Source organism: Hemicordylus capensis, chromosome 1 (assembly GCF_027244095.1).
Source record: "Hemicordylus capensis ecotype Gifberg chromosome 1, rHemCap1.1.pri, whole genome shotgun sequence".
In the NCBI taxonomy this organism is placed as follows: Eukaryota; Metazoa; Chordata; class Lepidosauria; order Squamata; family Cordylidae; genus Hemicordylus; species Hemicordylus capensis.
In genome coordinates, this window is record NC_069657.1 from 204,397,280 (window position 1) to 204,419,955 (window position 22,676).

The following is a 22,676-nucleotide window of genomic DNA, read 5'->3' on the forward strand; positions in this document are numbered from 1 at the left end:
TAGGTGTTTACTCTTAAATAGCAGCCTGCCAGGCAAAGGAAAAGAGTCTTTTGAAATAAAGAATGTAGCCATATTTTGTTGACTGCTACAATATTTTTCAGGGTGTTTTTGAGGTGTAGAAAACTGAGCAGCATACTCTCCTGCTGTATTGAGTTGCCTTTGCCCCAATGGTAAATAAAATCACTTTATTTGAACACACTCTCATTTATTACATGCTGCAAGACATGAACGAAATAGCCTTTGCTATTATGAACTTGAAAGTTTGTATTTCCCTCATGAGCTTCCCCCTGTGCGAAATGCAGAAATTTCTACATTTAGCATCATAATCCTAAACGTGTTTATTTGTAAGGAAGTCCCACTGATTTCAAAGGGATTTACATCAGTTTAGGAATCCAGACTTGCAGCCCTATCCTCTTTAGCTTTATTCAGCAGTAAATCCATTAAGTTCAATAGAATGTAATTGCAAATCATCCCTACCATAACAAGACAAAATTCTGGGCTTTTCTTTCTATGCCTCTCTAATAAGAATGAAAAAGAAATTTCATCAGACGTACACTCAGCCAGATCAAATCTATCTATATCTACATCTACATCTACATCTACATCTACATCTACAGCTATATCTATATCTAGTAATATGCCCTCAGGATGGCATGGACTAATCAGATTTTAGAACCTGCATATGTTGAACCTTTAGTAATAAACTCTACTACATCAGAGTCTGCAATGACCTTGAACTCTGACGGCTAACCTGCTGAGTGCAGGAAGTAGACAGCATTTCAAACCATAACACAGGTGATCTGCTATTTATATACTTAAGTGAATTTTCAAGCATGAGAGTCCTTACATAAAACAGCAACTGTCTTTGTAATATAAATGTTAATGTTCTAATAAAAACAAATCATCTGTGTCAGAGGTGGGCAGAAGGAGGAACACCAGCCACTTTCCAGGGGACCACCTAGCCCTTGTTGGTTGCCAGGATTTTTGAAAGAAAGAATGCACATTGATGCCAGGAACTTGCCTGGACCGAGTCTGAGACCCCTAGGCCAGGTTCAGACATAACACAAAAATGGAGTTCCCTTCGCCTCTGGATTTGTGAACCAAATATCTGAACTCAGCAAACTGCAGTTAAGGGGGGGGGGAGGACTTGTGGTTTCCCTCCCCACACTCCATTTGTTACTTTAGGTTCTCTCCAAGTTCCATTGATCCAACCTCCAGTTTGGCAGGGCCAGCATTACATTCGAACACTGGTAGAACTCTGTCCCAAACCGGAGTTGAGGGAGGAAGCTTCTCCCTCGCTCCGGCTGTTATTGGCTGTGCAGGCTGTCCCTCAGGAAAGAAGGAAGCCCACACAGCCAGCTCCCCCGCCTCTCTACAGTCTCCCCCGCCTCTCTGCAGGTTTATCCTGGAAAAAAAGTACAGTAGGAGATACATGCACACTTCTCAAATGAGTGCATGCCTGGAAGCAGCCCATTTTTGGACGGGCTGCTTCAGGGGTGGGGCTTGCACTCATTTGAGAGGGAGGAGGGGAGCTGGATGGAGCTCTCCCTCATTCCTCCAGTTAACTGTTGCTTGCTCGTTCCTCCACCATGGAGGCTACACACAGCAGTGGAAGCTGCTTTAAGGTAAAATGGGGGAACTTTCTCTCCTCCACACAAGCCTCCCATTCCCCACTGTAGCCAGCCACCCCATTCCACCCACCAGCATTTTAATGTAGAAGGGGGGACTTGTCTCTCATCCCTTGTTCCCTGCAGTTGTTGAGGCAGCATTTAGAATTTTAAAGGGGGGGTTCATCCTCGCCACCCCTACCCTTCTTGCTGCTGCAGTGGGGTGGCAAGAGGCTTAAGCTCTCGCCACCACCGCCAACAGTGGCAGTCTTAAAAGTAAAAAAACACAAAACCTTTCCCGTCCCAAGATCTGCTGCTATTCCTGGATTCGCCGCCATAGGTAATCGCCTCCATTGCCTCTGTGGTAATCCGCCCAACTTCGTTCATTTTGCAAGCGCATTGTTTGAACATCCATCAATGTATTTATTAGCTGTACTAAAAAGAGGATTGTTAGGTGGTAACTTTCATCTTTTTTTAAGAAGGCAGGCCTACTTCATGAATTTAAAACAATTTTTCATGTCAAAGAATGAGCATCAGAGATGTTATCACTTTGGGGCTACCTTTTTGGGTGAGGTTTTTTAAAATGTCAGCATTCACCCAACTTAATAGTGTCACACTAGAACATATAGAAAAGGCTCTACTGAGGTCAATTAGGAATGGAGATAAGCCAACCCAAGCTGCTTCAGTACATCCTGCTCCACATTTGACAAGCTGTATTTTCCTGATACATCTCCAATTTAACAGAAAATAAATGTTTTCAGTGTACTTTCACTGGCTTTCAAAAGACAGTGTAAGCACTTAATTAACACCTCCACTGAAACATAGCTCTGCCAAGTCAGAAAGGTGGAGCTGTGTGCCATTATTAATCAGATTTTATAACTGTGTTAGTGCAGTGATTAGCTGAGACATGTTGAGTCAAGCGGTCTCTGCTTTCATACACCCAAATACTAAATCTCACCTTAAAACCTTAAAAAAAAAATTGCTGCCGTTTAGTCAGTGAACCATTTGTAGAGTTAAAATGACATTTTCTTTGCTTACTTTTGCCCTGAAACGTATGGGACCTGCCTTAAGGCAAAAATCTGCATCCTTTTCATCTAAGGAAAACATGACTGCCTTTAGATGCGTATTTAAAAACGAGAGAGAATGAGAGCAACTTGGAGCTTGCTAGCTGGGACAAAATCAACAGCAGAGCAGCACAACTGTCGTTAAGGGTCTAAGGTGAAGTGCTGCTAACAGTCAGTTTCATACCATAGTGAAATTCTTTCTTTTAACATATGCCAAATTTGGACATACTAGGCAGCTGGAGGTCCCTTCACCTCTGGTTTCCCAAGCTGCATGTCCATATTGACAAAACCGGAGTAAAGGGCGAGAAGAGACCTGCAGTTTCCCTTCCCAAACTCTACTCTGAACCTTTGGTCAGGGTGGAGTTTCGCCACCCCTTACCTCTGGTTCTGTGGTGCCAGCATTGCATCGGAATGCTAGCACTGCAGTTTGGGTTCCACAGAACTGGAGTTGAGGGAGGAGCTTCCTCCCTCAACTTTGTCTTTTGAAAGTCCAGTTCTATGAACTTCCTCTCTCACTCCAGCCTAATTAGCAGTGTGGGCTGTCCTTCTGTCAAGAAGGAAGCCCACACTGTCAGCTCCCCTGCCTCTCTGCAGTCTCACTGACTGCAGAGAGGCAGCTCTTCCGAATATTCGAAAGAACAGGAGAGCAAGGGGAGCAGGTCCATTGGAGCCGCGGTTCTGTGTTACGTCTGAAGGCGGCCATTGTTTGTCAGTGTGAGAACGTTGCACATCGCAACATTGCTAGTCTCTCTGAAAGCTTATACATGCTTGGATTCTTTCCATGTTACTTGCTTCTAGTGTCCCTAAACTGTACATAGGAACATAGGAAGCTGCCATGTACTGAGTCAGACCATAGGTCCTTCTTGCTCAGTATTGTCTACACTGACTGGCAGCAGCTTCTCCAAAGTTGCAGGCAGGAATCTCTCTCAGCCCTATCTTGGAGATGCCAGGGAAGCTTGCTACCACAACATCAGCGCTCTTCCCCTTATTGACTGACAATAAGTCAGTCAAAGTAACTTATTGACTGACTTCAGATATTCAGCATCTAGATCAGGGGGAAATGAGTGTTTCAAAACCTTCTCACATGGGCCTCTTTTCAAATGCAGTCAATACTTCTGCCTTTACTGGATTAATATGGTAGAAATGTTTGATAGGCAACAACCGAATTCCTCAGATGCAGTTCCTTAATTCTACAGTCCTTGGAGTGGACTGGTTGGCCTGCTACTGGATGACAGAAATGTAGGTACTATCTTAAGCACCTGCTCCCATTTGAACCTGCCTGACTAGAAGATCTTCACTAGGAGCCCAGTTTGGGGTGCCTTTTGATTAAGGTGGGTAGTTCTCCCAGGGATAGTGTCTTTCTGATGGTGATGGCTCCCCTTACAGGGAACTCCCTCCCCATCTCCATTCAGCTAATACCTATCATAACTATGTTTAAGCACCAAGTGAAAACATAGTAGTTCGTTCAGACATGTAGTGCTGTCTAAATTGTAAGCTGTCTGCTTGACTGATTTTGCTGCTATTTTTCTTTGTATTTTTGGCAGTTGTGTTTTTGTTTGATGTTCATCTTGGTTGTCTGCTTCTTGTTTTTATTCTGTGCTAACAAGAATAAAAGTGCTTCCTCAGGAACCTTGACTAAAAGGCAGGGTATATGTATTTTACAGTTTATTTGTTTCTGACAGTTTTATCTCACCCTTTGGCAAAAGGGTTCTCAGGGCAGCCAACAAATGTTGCTAACAAAAAATCACCCCTAATCCTATGGTAGGAGAAAGGTGACCACCACAATCCTCCCCTATCCAGTATGAATAGGTATGGTAACGTAAGTGAATAGGTATGGTGTAAATAAGGTAAATAAGTTTTTTTTAAATGGGTTTAAATAGCAGAAGAGAAGAAGAGCACCGCTTAATAACTATTAACATAACTACCCCCAAACTAAGGAAGCTTCTAGAATCTCTCTCACTGAAGTTTTGAAGAAAAGACTGTATGACCTACTGAATTCGTTCTGAAGGTAGGGGGAATAGCTGAACACCAGGCTGTGAAGTCCAATCTTGTTAAACCCATTTGCAAAAATTCTAAAAGCGAGGGAACAGCTTCACACCCACCGCAGTATATTTCCTGGTGTACCATGTTCAAAGTCATAGCAGACAGTTAAACAGCTGACTCATAAAGCAGGCAATGAGTCAGAAAGGCTCCTTTAAAACTTCACATACAAAGATAGCCTTGTGCAGAAGCACATTTGTAGTATGGAACGTGGAATATGAAGGGCGTTGGTGGAAGCAATGCCAAAGGACGCAGCCCGTTAGAAAACCCGAAACAGTGATAACTTCATATCGGCAGCCACCGCGCCTTGCCTGTGGTTTAATTCAAACATAGCATGTGGTTCTTGTGCATGGAGGCTTGTCTTCTGCAAACAGTGGGAAGGTGTAGGCCTCATGTTGGGATTCCAGCAAGCCTGCTGCCTAGTTACATTCTCTTTCTCTTTGTTGCACTGATATGATCAAAATGAAACCCAAGCAACTTCATCTGTCCCACTCCCATCTCAAACAAGGATACACAACACTCTTTCTAGCTGATACACAGAGGTTTCCCCCACAAAATGGTTAACATTCATTTATGCAATCCTTTTTTAACATAGGCTTTTAAAAATTTATCCAGCCTTCATGTGAGAAAGGGGTGTTTTAATTAGCTCATCTTCTCCTTAAGGATAATGTTTTCCAAATTTATCGCATTTGTCTTTCTGTTAGCACAGAAAGCATATCACACTGGCCTGGTTTAAACATTATGCTGTACAAGTGTACAGATGTCTATACACTTGTGTGTGTGTTGGTGTGAATGACTGTACCTGAGTTCATATTAAAAGTGCACCTGGATACAGGCCTTTAAAATGCATGGTACAGATTGGAAGTGTATTTCTGTACCTGCATTCAACACAATTTGTGAATGATCTGTACCTGTGTACACTGTACTCTCATTGTACAAGTGTTGAACATAACGTGTGAATTGGCCTATTACCTGCCTTTTACAGATAGTAAAATATTGTCCCTGGGAGAAGGTGGTTGACGTGATGTCCATTGTATAATGGGTGGTTCTCCACTGCCCATGTTTCTGCAAGTGCTTAAATAACACCAGCACTGTTGTGCAAGAGCGCTCTTGCACTGTGTGAAATTGCATCTTTGCACTTGCTTGATGCTACTGTTACTAGCACAGCTTTCCTGTTGGCTCCCAGAAGCCCCCTTGTTTATGTTTGAGTCTCCAACCTTGGAGATCTCACTCTGTATATGCTTGGGAGCCTCACAGCAATCGTGAACCCTCCATTGGTACACATGGGTACAGGTCACTTAGTGGCAATGGGCTAGTCGCCCCTAGATCTGGCTACAACTGAGTAAATTGGAACAGTGAGCAGATGCACACCTTCCCTATGTGGGAACCCCCTAAGTAGATCCCAGAAGTTAACTAAAAGTGAGTTAATTCTCCGTCAAGGCCATTCTGCACTCAGGGTGAATAGCCTTGTCTTTTCCCTCCTCCCGCAAAAAGAGAGCAGTAAGCCAATGTGCTAATTGGCTCAGCAGGAAGAAATAGATAAGCATTTGTATGGTAGGTAAATTTCCCCCCTCACAAAGCAGGCTGAGCAAGCTATATGAGCCTAAGATATGCACCCATCAAAAACACTGATTAGATTACTGGACTTTTCCGTTTATGCAGATCCCCCTTCTTGCATCTATACATTCTGTTTTGATGACAAAAGTCTTGGCATTCCTTGGCAATTCCCATATTCTACACTCAGGAAGAAAAATCAATAACAATGGGATCCTTACCAGTCCCTCCCAAACGATGTTGGAATTTGCCTCCAGGACATGTTTTGGGATATAAAGATCCCCAATTACATGATTCAGTTTGCTCCCTTGTATGCTCTACTTGGGACTCCATTGAGTGCTCCTTGTGATCTTCGTGCTCCCTTATGCCTTTCACTTGAGACTCCATTGCCTACTCCACCAGCTTTTAGGGCGATTCACTGTTCACAGGCCACACCAGGCTGCACTCAGTATTTCATGCCATTTTCCAGATTGGCTCTCTTGCCCAGCCTGATCTGCCCAGTCTTCCTCACTAACCCGGGAAGCTGGGTCCAAGGAGGAAGCCCCCTCCTGGAATCATCACTATTGATTAACATCTCCAACCTTTCTGCACACACGTTGGCCAGACCTGAGGAGCAAAGTCCATCAGTGGTCCCCAGAGTTCCCCATCCAAGCCAGGTGATATGAGCTTTTGCCCCTCCTTGGGCCCCAAATCAATCTCTATTCCCCTTTTTTAGATCCAACCCCCTCCTTCTCTAAGAAGCCTCTTTCTCTTGCCCACCTGGGAACTTACACAATTAGTACTCTAAGCTAAAACGCCTCATTGCAGTTAAATGTGTGTTTGATAGTAATATTGACTTAACCACATAATTCTCTTTTTTGTATCTGTACCACCTCCTATAATAAAAATCTTCTTATTTTGAAACTTAAATCTTGTCTCAGTCCAGTCATTTCTTGAGTCCAAGTATTTGCACAAATTAAAAGTGACGTGGAGCTGCCCCCTTAAGAACGAATTCCCTCACAAAGCCCTAACATTGGAGTGCTGACCCATCACCCCAGGGCAGTTCCATTAACACTACAGTCATTGGAAATAATGGACATAGCATTGCGCCAGCACACTTGCACAGTTTTTCATGTTAGTGCAAGAGCACTCTTGTATAACAATGCCAGTGCTGTTTTAGTTGTCCACAACAGCGTGGACAGTGCAGAACCATCTGTGGTATGCTGCGCATCGTGTAAGAAAGTGGCTTATCTTGGAGAAGTCAGGGAGGGAACTTGAAACCTTTTGCTCTTCCCAGAGCAGCTCCATCCCCTGAAGGGAATATCTTAAAGTGCTCACACTTCTAGTCTCCCATTCAAATGCAGCCAGGGTGGACCCTGCTAAGCTAAGGGGACAAGTCATGCTTGCTACCACAAGACCAGTCTTCCTCTCTGCCTCCCACTGGCACTCAGAATATGCCACCTGAGGCAAGCCACTCACCTTGCCTCATGGTAGGCCCACTTCTAATTACTCAAACTTTTGTCCTGGGATAACGACCCCTGAATTCAGATGTGCCTCTGATTAGCTAACTCATCCAAGATGTGAATTAGAGGTTGAAGAGATTTCTAAGAAAGTCAGCAACTCCTGGTGAGATCAGAAACTCTTGACTCACCTTTTCCCATCCTGATACATGATCATGTATATAAATAACAGAGTTATTGCCCTGGCAACCTAGAGTCAAAATTCTATACCATACAACAGTATGCTTTGTTGTCAGGGTGCTTTCCAGATGGCAACTTAAATTTGCTCTGCTACATTTAGGCTTGGGGTGCATTTCTGCGATTTGACACCATCTTGCATACGGGAACAGCAAGGTGAGGTTCACACAGCCACAGCCTGTATTTGGATCTTATCTTGATGTTTCAGGTTTAAAGTGTTGTATGTGCATGAGAAAATAGTAGCTGATTTTCCTCGTTTTGAGAACAGTTTGAAGGCTTGCTCCATTTTCCCTGAGGTGTCCTGTAGAGGGGCCCCACTGAGACAGTGATTTATATTAGTGGATATATCTTAATCTCTGCCTCTCAGCTTTTGAAATCAGCCTTTTAAAAGGGTGATTGTGCAAAGCAATCAGCTTTAAAAAAATAATCCCTGGTGCAACAGTACCACCCATAAACTAAATCCAGGGGGTGTCCCACCAGGTCACCCCATTTTCTTGCAAAATGCCCAATTTTCTTGTTAAAAAAATTAAAGTCTCTACTTCTCCACCCCCACCCCCAGGCCTAAAGCGAGCCTAAAGAAGGGGGTGGAAGTGCTCTGCAATTGACCTTTTTTTTTTTTTTGGCAAGAGCCTGGGGCTCTTTGCAAATTCACAGCAAATTAAAATAAAAAATAAAAAAGGGAGGGAGAGGAAACTGTCATGCCATCCTTTGCTACCTACCCAAAGGTGAGTGCATGAATGGGAATGAGTGTAACAGCAATGTAACTTCATTGGCCCAAAATGGGGCAGGAGGAGGGCACAACGAGCATGTCCTATGAACAGCCCCTTCTTGGAAATAACGTTGTCAAACTGCATTAGGGATGGAAATATGAACGGCCACAGCTTTGCTATGAAACATGCAACACTCAGTTTATTCCCTTTATTCATGTTTTGAAGCCGGTTAGGGTGAGTCATCAGATTTTACACTACTTCCTCCCATGCTCAAGCTCATGGTCCGGAAAGCACCCAGGTCAACCTTTGGTGTGCTCAAGCCCACCAGTCTCCCAGGGCACCTACATCAATCCATAACTAACCTAATAACCCATAACCCATAATCTAATAATCCATAACTCCTCCACAAAAAGTATATTTCTTCCTCCCTCCCACAAAAAGATTTAAGTGAGAAGTTGCCCCTCAAGATTTCCCTCCATCTGCACCCCTGGTGCTAAGCTGAGCTACTAGATTTCCTGCACATATCACACAACGTGGCAACACTGATAAGCTAACCATGGCATGTGTGCGGGGGGAGGGGGACCAAATGCACTCCTCATCCAGGACATTATGCATCCTAGGGCTGGCCCTGTCTGTGTATGAATATCCCAAGATTGTCAACAAGGTCTTGTAGATGGAACACCCTGAATTCCATAATCCCAGAGCTAGGAGAAACCTCTGAGTTGTAATGCTTTGAGCAACTTTTCGGACTGGATAATTCCCCCATTCAAAAGATAGAATCAGCATAAGTTTCAGTATGTTCTTCACAGAACATTCTCAGTGGGCTTCTTTCAGAAGCTGATATACACAGCCTCAATCAACAGGAGACTGGGGAAGGTACAGATGGAGCAGAGCCAGCTTCAGCTAAAGCAAACAACAACAACAAAGGAGACACTTGCGTCATTTGTCTTTGGGCCTTATTCTATAAACAATAACTGGCAAGTGACAAAAAGACTTTAGGCCAGCAGCATTTTGGCCTAATAATGCCAAGCTGATTATTGTCTACATGCAGGTATTCTGCTGAGTTGTGGGTTTGTTTGTTTTTTTATAAAGGTAGATAGATGTCAGTCCGGGACACAGTTCGTACTCCACTAGGATCCCTCCACAGCAGCGTTCTCTCTATTTTTTTCATCTGTGTGGGGAATGTGTTTTGTTCTGGGAGGTAGTATCAAGGCAGTGTTGGTGCACATGCATTCAGAGTGGGGCCTTCCTGATCCAACCTAAGCGGGATCTAAAATTAATTGAGCAGACATCAAAAAAAACTTACGAGCGTGCACATGTGCACATGCCTTAGAGGGAACACTGCTCCACAGCAGGCATCTTAAATCGGAACAGTTGTAACAGAAGCACACTCTGAATAAGGCTTATTTTGCAGAGAAGAAGGGCTACTCTATTCTCAAACAGGAACGAGGAATGTTTGACCCACTCAATAGTGGCAGTCCCTGGGTTTATGGGTGGGCAAGAGCATGCAGGTTTTATTACATCCTTTGAAGGTGATAAAAAAGAAGATTAGAGATGTGATGAGGAGAAGGTGAATAGTTTGGAAGTTGACAAAGAAGAAGGGCCCAGTAGTTAGGATGCTGGGCATTTTCATTATAGGCCAGTTTGGACAATAATGTCTGCCAGCCCTGCCCATCATGCAGTGAGGGGGGACGAGCATCACGTCCTGCCCCTCTTCCAGTGCACGGTTCTATTCCATATATTGTTGGAGGGGACATCCAAACCACTACTCATCACTCCTTAAATACTACTTTAAAGTAATATTTAAATAATGTCATGATATGGACATTCTGCTCTCTGATATGATGATTGTGTGTGGAATGTGCATACTCACACCCACCATTGTATGACTCAGCAGGGTCAGTGAATGGTATCATCTGAACCAGTCCAAAGAGACTTGACTGAAAGTCTTCCTCTGTGGTGAATTTAGTGGGGCCAAACAACATGGTATGCTAAAATATGTATTTGGACCCTTGTATTGTTATTTTTGTAACCAAAATAGCTGTCATGGGGACAGTGATCTATATCAATCTGCAGCACTGGGAGAGGAGCTTTTAAAACTGTCCTTCCACCATAATCCCAGTCCAGATTATCCCAGTTTATCACAATCCCACAATACCAGCCGGATTATCCACCACCAAAGCTGCAATTTTCCCTGGAAAAGAAACTCCCATTGCCATATTACTCAAGTCACAAGTCATAGAAATTTTTCTCCCCTCTCTCACAACATTAGAACCAGGTGTCTTCCCATGAAACTGATTGCCATGAAATTGAGACAGACAACAGGAAGTACTTTTTCACACCATGGATAATTAATTGACAGAATTCTTTGCCACAAGATGTGGGGGATGGCTTTCAAAGAGGCTTAGATAAATTCATTGAAGACAAGTCTATCAGTGGGGCTATTCTGACGATCCGGAAAAATCAGGCTAGGAAAGCCTAGCCCAATTTTTCCTGATCATCAGAACCCCTGGGCTCAGCTGCGAGCCTGGTGGTTCTTGAGCAGGTAACCCGCTCAAGAACCCCTGCCTGAAACTGGGTTTGTGGAGTGAGCACTCCACAAACCTGGTTTTAATTATCATAAGTAGCCGCAGCGCGGCTTCGCGCTGCACCTACTCATGAGGAGATCCCCTGAGGGGAGGCAAAAAGCCGCCTCCCGGCTCTGGGGGTCTCACCAGCATGCCCTGCACGCTCGCATAGGGCATGCTGGAGCTTTCGGGGGCCAATCGTCTCCCACTCTCCCCAGACCCTGCTGGCTCCGTTGCTCTTCCCACTCACTGCAACAAACCAGATTTCACAGATCGTGAGACCCGGTCCAGTGACTACTAGTCCTGATGACTAGTATAGGCCACCTCCAGGCTCAGAGGATGCCTCTGAATACCAGTTCTAGGGCAGCAACAGCAGGAGAGAGGGCATGCCTTCATCTCTTGCCTGTGGGCTTCCCAGAGGCATCTGGTGGGCTACTGTGTGAAACAGAATGCTGGACTAGATGGCCTTGGGCCTGATTCAGCAAAGCTGTTCTTTTGTTCATTCTCAGCTTCGGTTGTTATTCCCATCTGAAATATGGGAACAATAGTCACTCATAGTTGAAACACATTTTCAGCAGCTCTCTATGATGTATCTGGAGCCAGGCTATACTATTTCAGACCATAAATGGAGGATTAAATAAACCTATGTAAAGTTTCAGTAGAAATTATTCAAAACAGAGTTCCACATGAAGTCAGATTTCTGTGCTTCCAAACAGAAGCACTCACAGCTTCTGTAATTGTTCTGATTCTATAATGTTCCAGTTGTTGGTGCACTCCAAGCCATATCCAAGCAGGGGTGAGACTTGGAAAGATGAAATAAGAGCCAATCCAATGCAGGTTGCTGCCATTAAGATGTGTCACCATTCTGCTTCCCCCTGAGCTCATCCTATCTATGCTGCAGGAACAGACACTTAGACAGAGGCTGAGATCCACACTTCAAGGTACTGGAAGGATGGGGGCCTTCTCACCTCCAGTACCTGCTGTCTCCTGTGAGGGAGAAGCCAGAGGGAGAAGGGTTTTTCTGTCTTCTCCCATGCTTTTCCTGTTTCCAGGAAAGGGCAGCTTTTCCTGTCTTCTCCCATGCATAAAATAGAAGGATTCCCTCCCATATTCTTCTGGATAATAGTAGTAAAAATATTACAGGCATAATTTTGATGGAGAAAAACTGCTTGCATCATAGGGATATGAAGCTGCAATTCAACAGCAAGTGTAGGAAGTCAACAGTGACACTTTCATCACTTAAGAATGATTCAAAGGCATGAAGCATGATGCCTGTGGAAGAAGCATGTCGTTCCTTTTCCAGGTACAGGATAGTGCCACAGCGTTTGCTCTAATGAAACCAATTTGTCCTCAGTGCCAGGAACTCATAAATCAGCTCATCCTGCCTTCATGGAGCTCCAGTTTATAATTTTCTAGTTGCAAGGACAGTTCCCACAGGAACTGATGATTATCTCATGAACAAGACAAAGGTTCACAGCCTCAGCATGTATGAGAAAGTCAGTTGAAGGAAGATCTTTTCTCATTCACAGAATGTCAGAACTGTGTCTGATGCTGGCAATGAAAGACTTTTGAGGAAAAAGCAGATGTCAAGTGGTGGCTTATTTTTTAATTGCATGAAAAGTCACAAACTTTAGTCTGGAAGAAACAGTAATAATAGTTGGCGATTGGGTTTTGTCTTTCAGGATACTTAGATTTTCTTTTTTCAGGTATGTGAGGGATTTTGTCAGAGGCTGGAGAGTTCTAGCTTTCAGCATTTGAATATATCAAAAAACTGCATACAAAAATGCAATTGGGATTTAAAAAATAAAATAAAAATCCAAATATAGCTATAACCATAACTAACTATATGATGAATTATAAACATGCAAACATATCCCCTGCTAACTGGGCAAAGAGGCACCTTTTAACATGGTGATTCTCTTTATTTAGCAGGGGGAGAGTAACTGGCCCTATCCACCCCCAGCAAAATACTTCCATTGACTGTTGCTGGTGTCTTTCTTTTGTTTCTTTTTAGAATGTGAGCCCTTTGGGGACAGGGATCCATCTTATTTGTTTGTTATTTCTCTGTGTAAACCACCCTGAGCCATTTTTGGAAGGGCAGTATAGAAATCTAAATAATAATAATAATAATAATAATAATAATTATTATTATTATTATTATTGCTGTATTATTATTTATTTACACAGTCAGACAGGTGTTATTGACTGGCTTGTTTTATCCAGACATCAAGTCCTTCCCAAGGACCTGGGATGGCTGAATTTTATTGTCAATGTTGTTGCTGTTGTTATAGATATCGTCGCAGAATATAGGCTGCTCCCAGTAAAGTTGCTTTTTGTAATTGGCTGATGGTGATTTCTATGGCCCCTATGGTGATTATTATTATTATTATTATTTTGCAAGGAGGTTTTGAACAATGGCTAACAACTGGGAAAACTCATCTCATCATGAAAGACCCAGCAAAAGGTGCAGTTCCAAGTAATTATAGACCAATAACCTGCTGCCAACCATGTTCAAATTATTAACTGGAATAATAGCAGATGAAATAATGCAACACTTATTAACTAACAAACAGGTTCCATTTGAACAGAAAGGAAATTGCCCGAACACCAGAGGCACAAAAGACCGGCTGCTGATTGACAAAATGATTTTAGAAAATTGCAAGAGAAGAAAAACCAATCTAAGTGTTGCATGGATTGACTACAAGAAAGCCTTCGACTTATTGCCTCACACATGGATACTAAAATGTTTAGAAACAACTGGTGTCAGCAAAAACATTCCGATATTTATTTAAAAAGCAATGAGCATGTGGAGTGCACAGTTAACAATCAACGGCGGGACACTTGGACAGGTTAGCATTAGAAGAGGTATTTTCCAAGGGGATTCACTATCCCCTCTGTTGTTTGTAATCGCCATGACTCCACTTTCACAAATACTAAACAAAACAGGCCTCAGATACCAAACATCTAAAACATCAAGTAAAATAAACCATCTGCTGTACATGGACAATCTGAAGTTGTACGGAAAGTCCCAGTCAGAAATCGAATCACTGCTAAACATTGTCCGTATATTCAGTAGCGATATAGCAATGGAGTTTGGACTAGACAAGTGTGCTGCATTAATAATGAACAGAGGAAAAATAACAAAAACAGAAGGAATAGAACTGCCCAATGGAAGCAAGATCAAGAACCTGGAAGAGAAAGAACATTACAAATACTTGGGCATACTCCAGGCTGATAACATCGCACACACTGAAGTTAAAAGAATAATTGGAAGTGAATACATCAGGAGAGTTAGAAATATCCTAAAGTCCAAACTCAATGGCGGGAACACCATACAAGCCATAAACACCTGGGCTATACCTGTTATCAGATACACTGCAGGAATAATAGACTGGACCCAGGCAGAGCTAGATACACTAGATCGTAAGACCGGGAAAATAATGACCATCAATCATGCTCCGCACCCCTGCAGTGATGTAGATAGGCTATACCTCCCTCGCAGCTCAGGTGGAAAAGGAATGCTGCAAGTCCATCAAATAGTAGAGGAGGAGAAAAGAAGCTTTGAATAATATATCAAGGACAGTGAAGAAAATGCACTTCAAATGGTCAAGAACGCAAAACTATTCAACACCAATGAAACAAAGCAGGCCTACAAGAAAGAACAAGTCAAGAACCGAGGAGAAAAATAAGCCACTGCATTGTCAATATTTGCACAATATAAGTGGAAAATCAAACATCACCAAGACCTGGCAATGGCTTAAGAATGGCAACTTGAAGAAAGAAACAGAGGTTTTAATACTGGCTGCACAAGAACAGGCACTAAGAACAAATGCAATAAGAGCAAAAGTTGAAAAATCCACCACAAACAGCAAGTGCCGCCTTTGTAAAGAAGCAGATGAAACCGTGGACCACCTAATCAGCTGTTGTAAAAGGATCGCACAGACTGACTACAAACAAAGGCATGACAAGGTAGCAGGGATGATACACTGGAACATCTGCAAAAAAATACAAGCTACCTGTAGCCAGAAATTGGTGGGACCATAAAATTGAAAGAGTTGAAGAAAATGAAGATGCAAAAATATTATGGGACTTCCGACTACAAACAGACAAACATCTGCCACACAATACACCAGATATAACTGTAGTTGATAAGAAAGAAAAACAAGTCAAAATATTCGACATAGCAATACCAGGCGATAGCAGAATAGAAGAAAAAGAAATAGAAAAAAATCACAAAATACCAAGATCTACAAATTGAAATTGAAAGGCTGTGGCAGAAAAAGATCAAAATAATCCCAGTGGTAATTGGTGCCCTAGGTGCAATTCCAAAACAACTTGAAGAGCACCTCAACACCTTAGGGGCCACAGAAATCACCATCAGCCAATTACAAAAAGCAACTTTACTGGGAACAGCCTATATTTTGCAACAATATCTATAATAACAGCAACAACATTGATAATAAAATTCAGCCATCCCAGGTCCTTGGGAAAGACTCGATGTCTGGATAAAACAAACCAGTCAATAACACCTGTCTGACTGTGTAAATAAATAATAATAATATTCGAAACTGAATATGCTCAGTATGTCATATAATCTCTTAAGTACAATGCAAATTAGCATTGTCTTTCCTCTGGGATTTAGATGCAATTATAATTCCCCAGTATGTTGTTCTTATTCAATAGGTGATTTTTTGATGTCTTTTCAGTACCTTGCTTATAGTTACTAGCCTTCTTTTAGGATCAGATTTAAGATCTCCTCTTGTTTCCTTCTGGCTCTAACTAAAACTTTGCTTCTCCTTGGAGCCAGCCCTGCCCTGATTTTATAGAGTGGATGAGAATCTCATCTGGGGAATCTTTACTGGAAGTAGCCTAAGAGGAGAAATACATTCTTTTAAAAAGCTAACATGTATATGTTGTGCCTTGTTCTTAATAAACTCTAAAGACATCTTAGCAGGGGAAAGCTAATGAGCCTAATCGTAAGAAGAGCTTAAATACCTCTGCTAACTGGGCAAAGCATCCCTCCCTGCTGAGCAAAGATATGCTAAATGGACAAAGAGATACCTTTTAAAGTGGTGAGTCAGAGTCTCTTATATTTAGCAGGGGGAGAAAAACTGTCCCTGTTCTTCCCAGCAGAGGGTCCTTCCTTGTGGCTGTGTTGCTGGTGTCTCCTCTGTGCTTCTCTTTAGACTGCAGGCTCCTTTGGGACAGGGGACCATCTTCTCTTTTCTTCTGCTATGTAAAAAACTTTGAGGACTTTTTGCTGAAAAGTATGTTTAAATAACTATGAAAATAATAATGATGAAAATAATAAAAGAAAACAACAACACCACCACAAGAAAATATTCTAACTCTTAGGAAGTCCCACTGAACCCAATGGAAATTACTTCTACTCCTGAGTAGATGTACCAAGACTTGTACTGCAAATGGCAACCTGCAGAGTCAAACATTGAGGCTGTTCTCACGCGCAGAGGGAACCAGGCTAAAGGAGCCCAGCCCAGTTCCCACTGTGCATGAGAATGGCTGGGAGCTGCACAGCTCCCGCCAGCAGCGCAGTGTCAAACTCTCTTGGGTAGCCCACTGCTTAACCCAGGTTTTGGGCACAGGAGCGCCCCAAAAGCAGGTTAACTGCTCATGTGTCACTACAGCTCCGTGCCACAGCAACTCATGAGTAGACCCCCAACCGGGAGGCTACAACAAGCCTTCCAGAGTCGGGGGGGTTCCCCAGAATGCCCCATGCACTTTCGCAGGTCATTCTGGGACTTCTGGGGGCTGGGAGGCCCCCGAACCCCGTCACCCTAAACGGCTCCATGACGGAGCCAGTAATGTCTGGGCGGCCGATCTGGCTGTCCAATAAGGGGCTCCCTGCTCATCTACAGGGAGAGTGGGTCAAGCAGACACCATCTTAGCACTTCGCACTGCTCGTATGAAGCACTTCTACATGTGTAGATGCATGCCACTTCAGTGACCTGACCTGACTGATTGCATTATCTCTGTTTGGCACCATACTTGTTGGGCAGGTTAATATTTATATACCAGACATATTGAAGTGTTTTTGTGATTCTTTAGTTGTTCATATTTGGGTTATGCAAATAGTTGTTCCAAACCCATTGCTTGACCAAAGAGAGCTTACTGTTCATTTTCTGAAAAGTAATTTATTGTACTACAAACATCAAAAACCCTGGCCACACTCCAAAGAAACCCTCTTCAGTGTTCCACTATGATATTCCCTCTTAACCACAGCAAGCCCTTACATCTCCCCATATTGCATGCCACCTTTTAAAACTAAAAGTAGTTCTTTATTATGTATTCAAACTGACTGACTTATTTGTAAAAGTGCATCATGAAACCTTACATGTCAAGTCAAAATACTGCATAATTAGATATGTTGCAAATAAAATACCTTTATAGTGATTTTGCTTAAGATTTGGCTACTTTCCAGAATAATCACAATGTTGTCAGCAAACTTCCACCACCCATCTGAACTAGCTTTCCTGCAAAAATTGCTCTGAAATTCCAGCAGCCGTTGCCATTTATATTTAGACCGACTTACATTATGTCTTTCTCTCACTCAACAGTTTTTGTTTGGGTTTTTTTAACCAAAATATTTTGCCCGCTTGATCTAGAGATGCAGCTGTAATCCACTTGAATGCAGATATCCGGTCCTTTCTTTAGAAACTTCCTCTTCCAACAAGAGTTCCTAAGTAGAAAATGACAGTAGATAATTTTCATTTTAGTTTTGTAGCAGTTAGAACATGGGCATGAAAAAAATTAGGAATATAGGAAGCTGCCTTATACCAGGTCAAACCATCTAGCTCAGTACAGTATTGTCTACACTAACTGGCAGTGGTTAGGAGTCTTTCCCAGCCCCACTTAGAGATGTTGAGGAGTGAACCTGGGACCTTCTGCATGCAAAATGGATGATCTACCACTGAGATATGGTCTCATCACCATTTGTTACCTATGGAGGGGGGGATTATGGCCTGGTCTGCAGGAGCAGCAGAATGAAGTGAGAATAAAGACTTGTTGAGTTCTTTGGAGGTAGAAGGCGTGTACCACATTCAAGACTGTAGGTGAGGAATTTCATTTTTTGAATGCTTCCTTGAATAAAACAAAAAACAGCATGACACTGTAGGCTCTAGTCCATGAAAACCTATCTTCATTAGTCTTCATTCATTAGTGCCACACAAGTAATTGGAATACAGCAGTAGTTCTGAAAGTTGGGAGAGCATATTTTCTGTTTTTAGATGAGTCACATTTTCAGCAAGCATTATGTTAGAAGAGGCATTGTATTTATTACGTGTTTTACCAAGAAGCACAGCAAGTTTAGGGTCGTTCATAAGACCAATAGTCCTGGGGCCAGGGAGGGGTGGGGGGAAGGCAAGAGCATTCCTACCTTGCCCCACATGACTGGTGGTCGATTCCCCTCTCACCGCACCACATGGCCACACATTCGCTGCTACTGTGAGCGCTGTGGTGAGACAGAGGCTGGGGGGTGGCCACCTGGCCTCCAGGAATAACACAATGCACCACACAGGGGTATAGCTATAATTGGGCAGATGGGCCCACCAGCAGCATTCTGCCTAAATTTTTTCATCTCTGTGTGGAATGAGTTTTGTTTGGGGCAGCAATATCAAGCCAGTGTATGCACATGTGCATTCAGAAAGGGGCCTTCCTGATTCAACCTGAGTGGGATCTAAAATTAACTGAGAGGACATCAAAAATTGTGTCAGTGCAAGCTCATGCACATGCCTTAGAGGGATGCCCCCCCCACCAGCTCCTGAGGGCCTCCCAATGCCACCCCTCCCCCTCCCTATTTTCTTCATTATCTCCCTCACTCCAAGGGGCTGCCGGGGAGAGGGGTGAACAAGGGGCCCCCTCTCCCCTAGCTATGCCACTGGCACCGCAGCTGCAGCACAGTGCGTTGTGGCCATTCTAGAGGCCAGGACACTCCTTCTCCTGGCCTCTATGGTAGGACAGCTAGTCCACCATTTTAGAATATTTAACCAATGACTAGGTTCTCTTAAGAAATCTGCTAGTGTATGTCTGTGATTAAATCTCAAACTTAAGAATTCTTCTTGCCACACTGGGATCTGATTTCCCACCTCAAACTCAGGTGGAAAGGGGATACAGGGGATGTCAGTCAAAAGAGCATTTTCCGTGCATTCCTTGATTTTGACAACAATCTCTCTCCTTTAAAAATGACTGAGCATGTGCAGGCTGAAACAAAAAGGTGATTGTGCATGTGCCATGCCAAGATATAAGCAATTGCAAATTACACCAATTATTTGTGTGGATTAGCTCTTCCATAGAGCTCCATATTGGCTGTTGACTTATCAAATCAGTTTATCAGTTGTTCTAAAGTACTTGTAAACCTCTGAATGACAGCTATTGGGGCTATTGGAGCCTAGCCTGATTTTTGCGGATCGTAAGAACCACCAGGCTTGGCTGTGAGCCCGGTGGTTCTTGAGTGGTTAACCCACTCAAGTACCCCTCCCCTTAGCCTGGGTTTGCGGAGCAAGCGCTCCGCAAACCCAGGCTATTTGATTGTGAGGAGCCATGGTGTGGCTCCGTGCCGCGGCTACCCATGAGGAGACCCCTGGAGGTGAGGCGAAAAGCCGGCTCCCGGCTCTGGGGGTCTCGCCAGCATGCTCTGCGCGCTCGCACAAGGCATGCTGCAACTTGCGGGGGCCAATTGGCCCCCACTCCCCCCAGCCCCCACTGGCTCTGTCACGGAGCCGGCAATCGTGTGGGTGGCCGATCCAGCCGCCCAGGGCTCCCTCCCCGATCGTGAGCGGGGAGAGTGGGCTTAGCCTGCTCTCCCCACTTACTCGAAGAAACCGGGTCTCACCAATCGTGAGACCCGGCTCATTGTCTTTCTGACAGAAGTGAAACAATAGTTGTTTTACCCTAAAAGTTTTTCATACTTTCCTTGTCAACAGAGCAGCTGAGGATCTTTGAAGGGTGCTCTTTATCTCTGAAAAGTAAGGAAATAGATACCATCACATGGGTCATTGTGTTACTATGGAAGAAGTATGGAAAATGAGATCCCACCGCTGAAAATCTTTTGAATGTATATTCATTTATTTTAATTGTATTGAAGGTATTTCACAGCTGCCCTTCAGAAGGCCCTGTTCCTGGTCACAATCCACCTAATTTTTGATGGTGGAAGAACTCAGAGAAGAGACTCCACTGATAAACATGGTGTCTGTGCAGCCTCTAGAGATGCTTAGGGCCAAACCAGGTATCATGAGATGTTTCTTTTTTATGTGACCACCCATAAAGCTGGAGTGGTCTCACTTGTACAGTTAAAAGAACATGCAGGAGAGGAGTGCTGAGCCCTCCTTCTTTCCATGAATTATCACCTCTCAATACATGGCTCCAGGCACTTTTCTTTATTCCCAGCTCACTTCTGGTATTGGAGCCAAGAAAGGAGTAAAGTGGTTGGAGCAGCCAATTGTGGGAAGGTGGGATGAGGGAAGGTTCAGTATTCCCCTCCCACATTCTCTTTTTGTTGTTAAAGTCCCCACTGTATATGTGAACACCTTCGCTCCTGCTTTTGAGGAGTTCCACCCCACCCTGTAGTCTATCATTAGAAGCAATGAGCTGATGCTTTGTGTTCTCCACAAATGGATCCTGGATAATTAGTAGATCAGCTGGATCTGGGCTGCTGAATGAAGCTGAACCAGGCTTGCAGATAGCCACTCACCTGGTGACCTGGGAAAAGTAAGAAATTGCTTCCAAGTAATAAGGAACTGCCCCCACTAACTTGGCAAAGAGGCACCTTTTAATGTGGTGATTCTCTTTATTTCGCAGGGGGAGAGTAACTGGCCCTATCCACCCCCAGCACAGTATCCCTCCAGTGGCTGTTGCTGGTATCTATCTTATGTTTCTTTTTAGATTGTGAGTCCTTTGGGGACAGGGAGCCATCTTATTTATTTATTTATTATTTCTGTGTGTAAACCGCCCTGAGTCATTTTTGGAAGGGCGGTATAGAAATCGAATAAATAATAATAAATAACAACGAGGCAGCTACATTTGTGAATGGGAAGGTAGCTAGCTGGTTCTTTTCTTTTCTTTTCCTTCTCTCGTTGTCAGTGACTAATAATGCCATGTTTGGACAGGCAAGCTGGTAAAAGTTTTTGTGAGCTAGTAAATTTATTTATTCATTTTCACGGCTGCCAGTTTTGGTAGGCGAGCCGGTCTTGTGGTAGCAAGCATGACTTATCCCCTTAGCTAAGCAGGGTCCACCCTAATTGCATATGAATGGGAGACTAGAAGTGTGAGCACTGTAAGTTATTCCCCTCAGGGGATGGGGCTGCTCTGGGAAGAGCAGAAGGTTTCAAGTTCCCTCTCTGGCTTCTCCAAGATAGGGCTGAGAGAGATTCCTGCCTGCAACCTTGGAGAAGCCACTACCAGTCTGTGTAGACAATACTGAGCTAGATAGACCAATGGTCTGACTCAGCATACTGCAGCTTCCTATGTTCCTGCATGCTCATGTAAGTGCTCTCCTTATGCCATCTTTCTAACATGGGATTGAATAGTGCCTAGCCAAAGTGCAAACTGTGCTCTTGGAGAAGATTGAAGGGGCCAGTCTACGTACAATGTATATACAGTGCATCCAGGCAGAGAGCCAGTGTGGTGCTGTGATTAGCATGACATACTTGGACTAGGGATACCTGAATTCAAATCCCCACTCAGCCATAATTGGGTGGCTTTGACCCACTCATAGAAACACAGGAAGCTGGCTTATACCCAGTCAGACCATTGGTCCATCTAGGCAGCAGCTTATCCAAGGTTTCAGGCAGGAGTATCTCTTAGCCCTCAATCAATCAATCTTTATTACGGTCACAGACAAGCATAAAGTATAAGGGTGATTACATGTTAAAAGTGAGAGTACAGGTGAAACTCGGAAAATTAGAATATCGTGCAAAAGTCCATTAAGTTCAGTAATGCAAATTAAAAGGTGAAACTGATATATGAGACAGACGTATTACATGCAAAGCGAGATAAGTCAAGCCTTAATTTGTTATAATTGTGATGATCATGGCGTACAGCTCATGAAAACCCCAAATCCACAATCTCAGAAAATTAGAATATTACATGGAACCAAGAAGACAAGGATTGTAGAATAGAACAATATCAGACCTCTGAAAAGTATAAGCATGCATATGTATTCAGTACTTGGTTTGGGCCCCTTTTGCAGCAATTACTGCCTCAATGCGGCGTGGCATGGATGCTATCAGCCTGTGGCACTGATGAGGTATTATGGAAGACCAGGATGCTTCATTAGCGGCCTTCAGCAATTCTGCATTGTTTGGTCTCATGTCTTATCCTTCTCTTGGCAATGCCCCATAGATTCTCTATGGGGTCAGGTCAGGCGAGTTTGCTGGCCAATCAAGCACAGTATACTGTATACTTTTCAGAGGTCCGATATTGTTCTTTTTTCCAATCCTTGTCT

General features: G+C 43.5%; 1 protein-coding gene across 2 annotated transcripts in view; it reads left to right on the forward strand.

Annotated features, from left to right (window-relative positions):
* ITPRID2 (ITPR interacting domain containing 2) overlaps nucleotides 1-22,676 on the forward strand; it is a 181,246-nt gene that overhangs the window by 58,170 nt on the left and 100,400 nt on the right. The window lies entirely within an intron of this gene.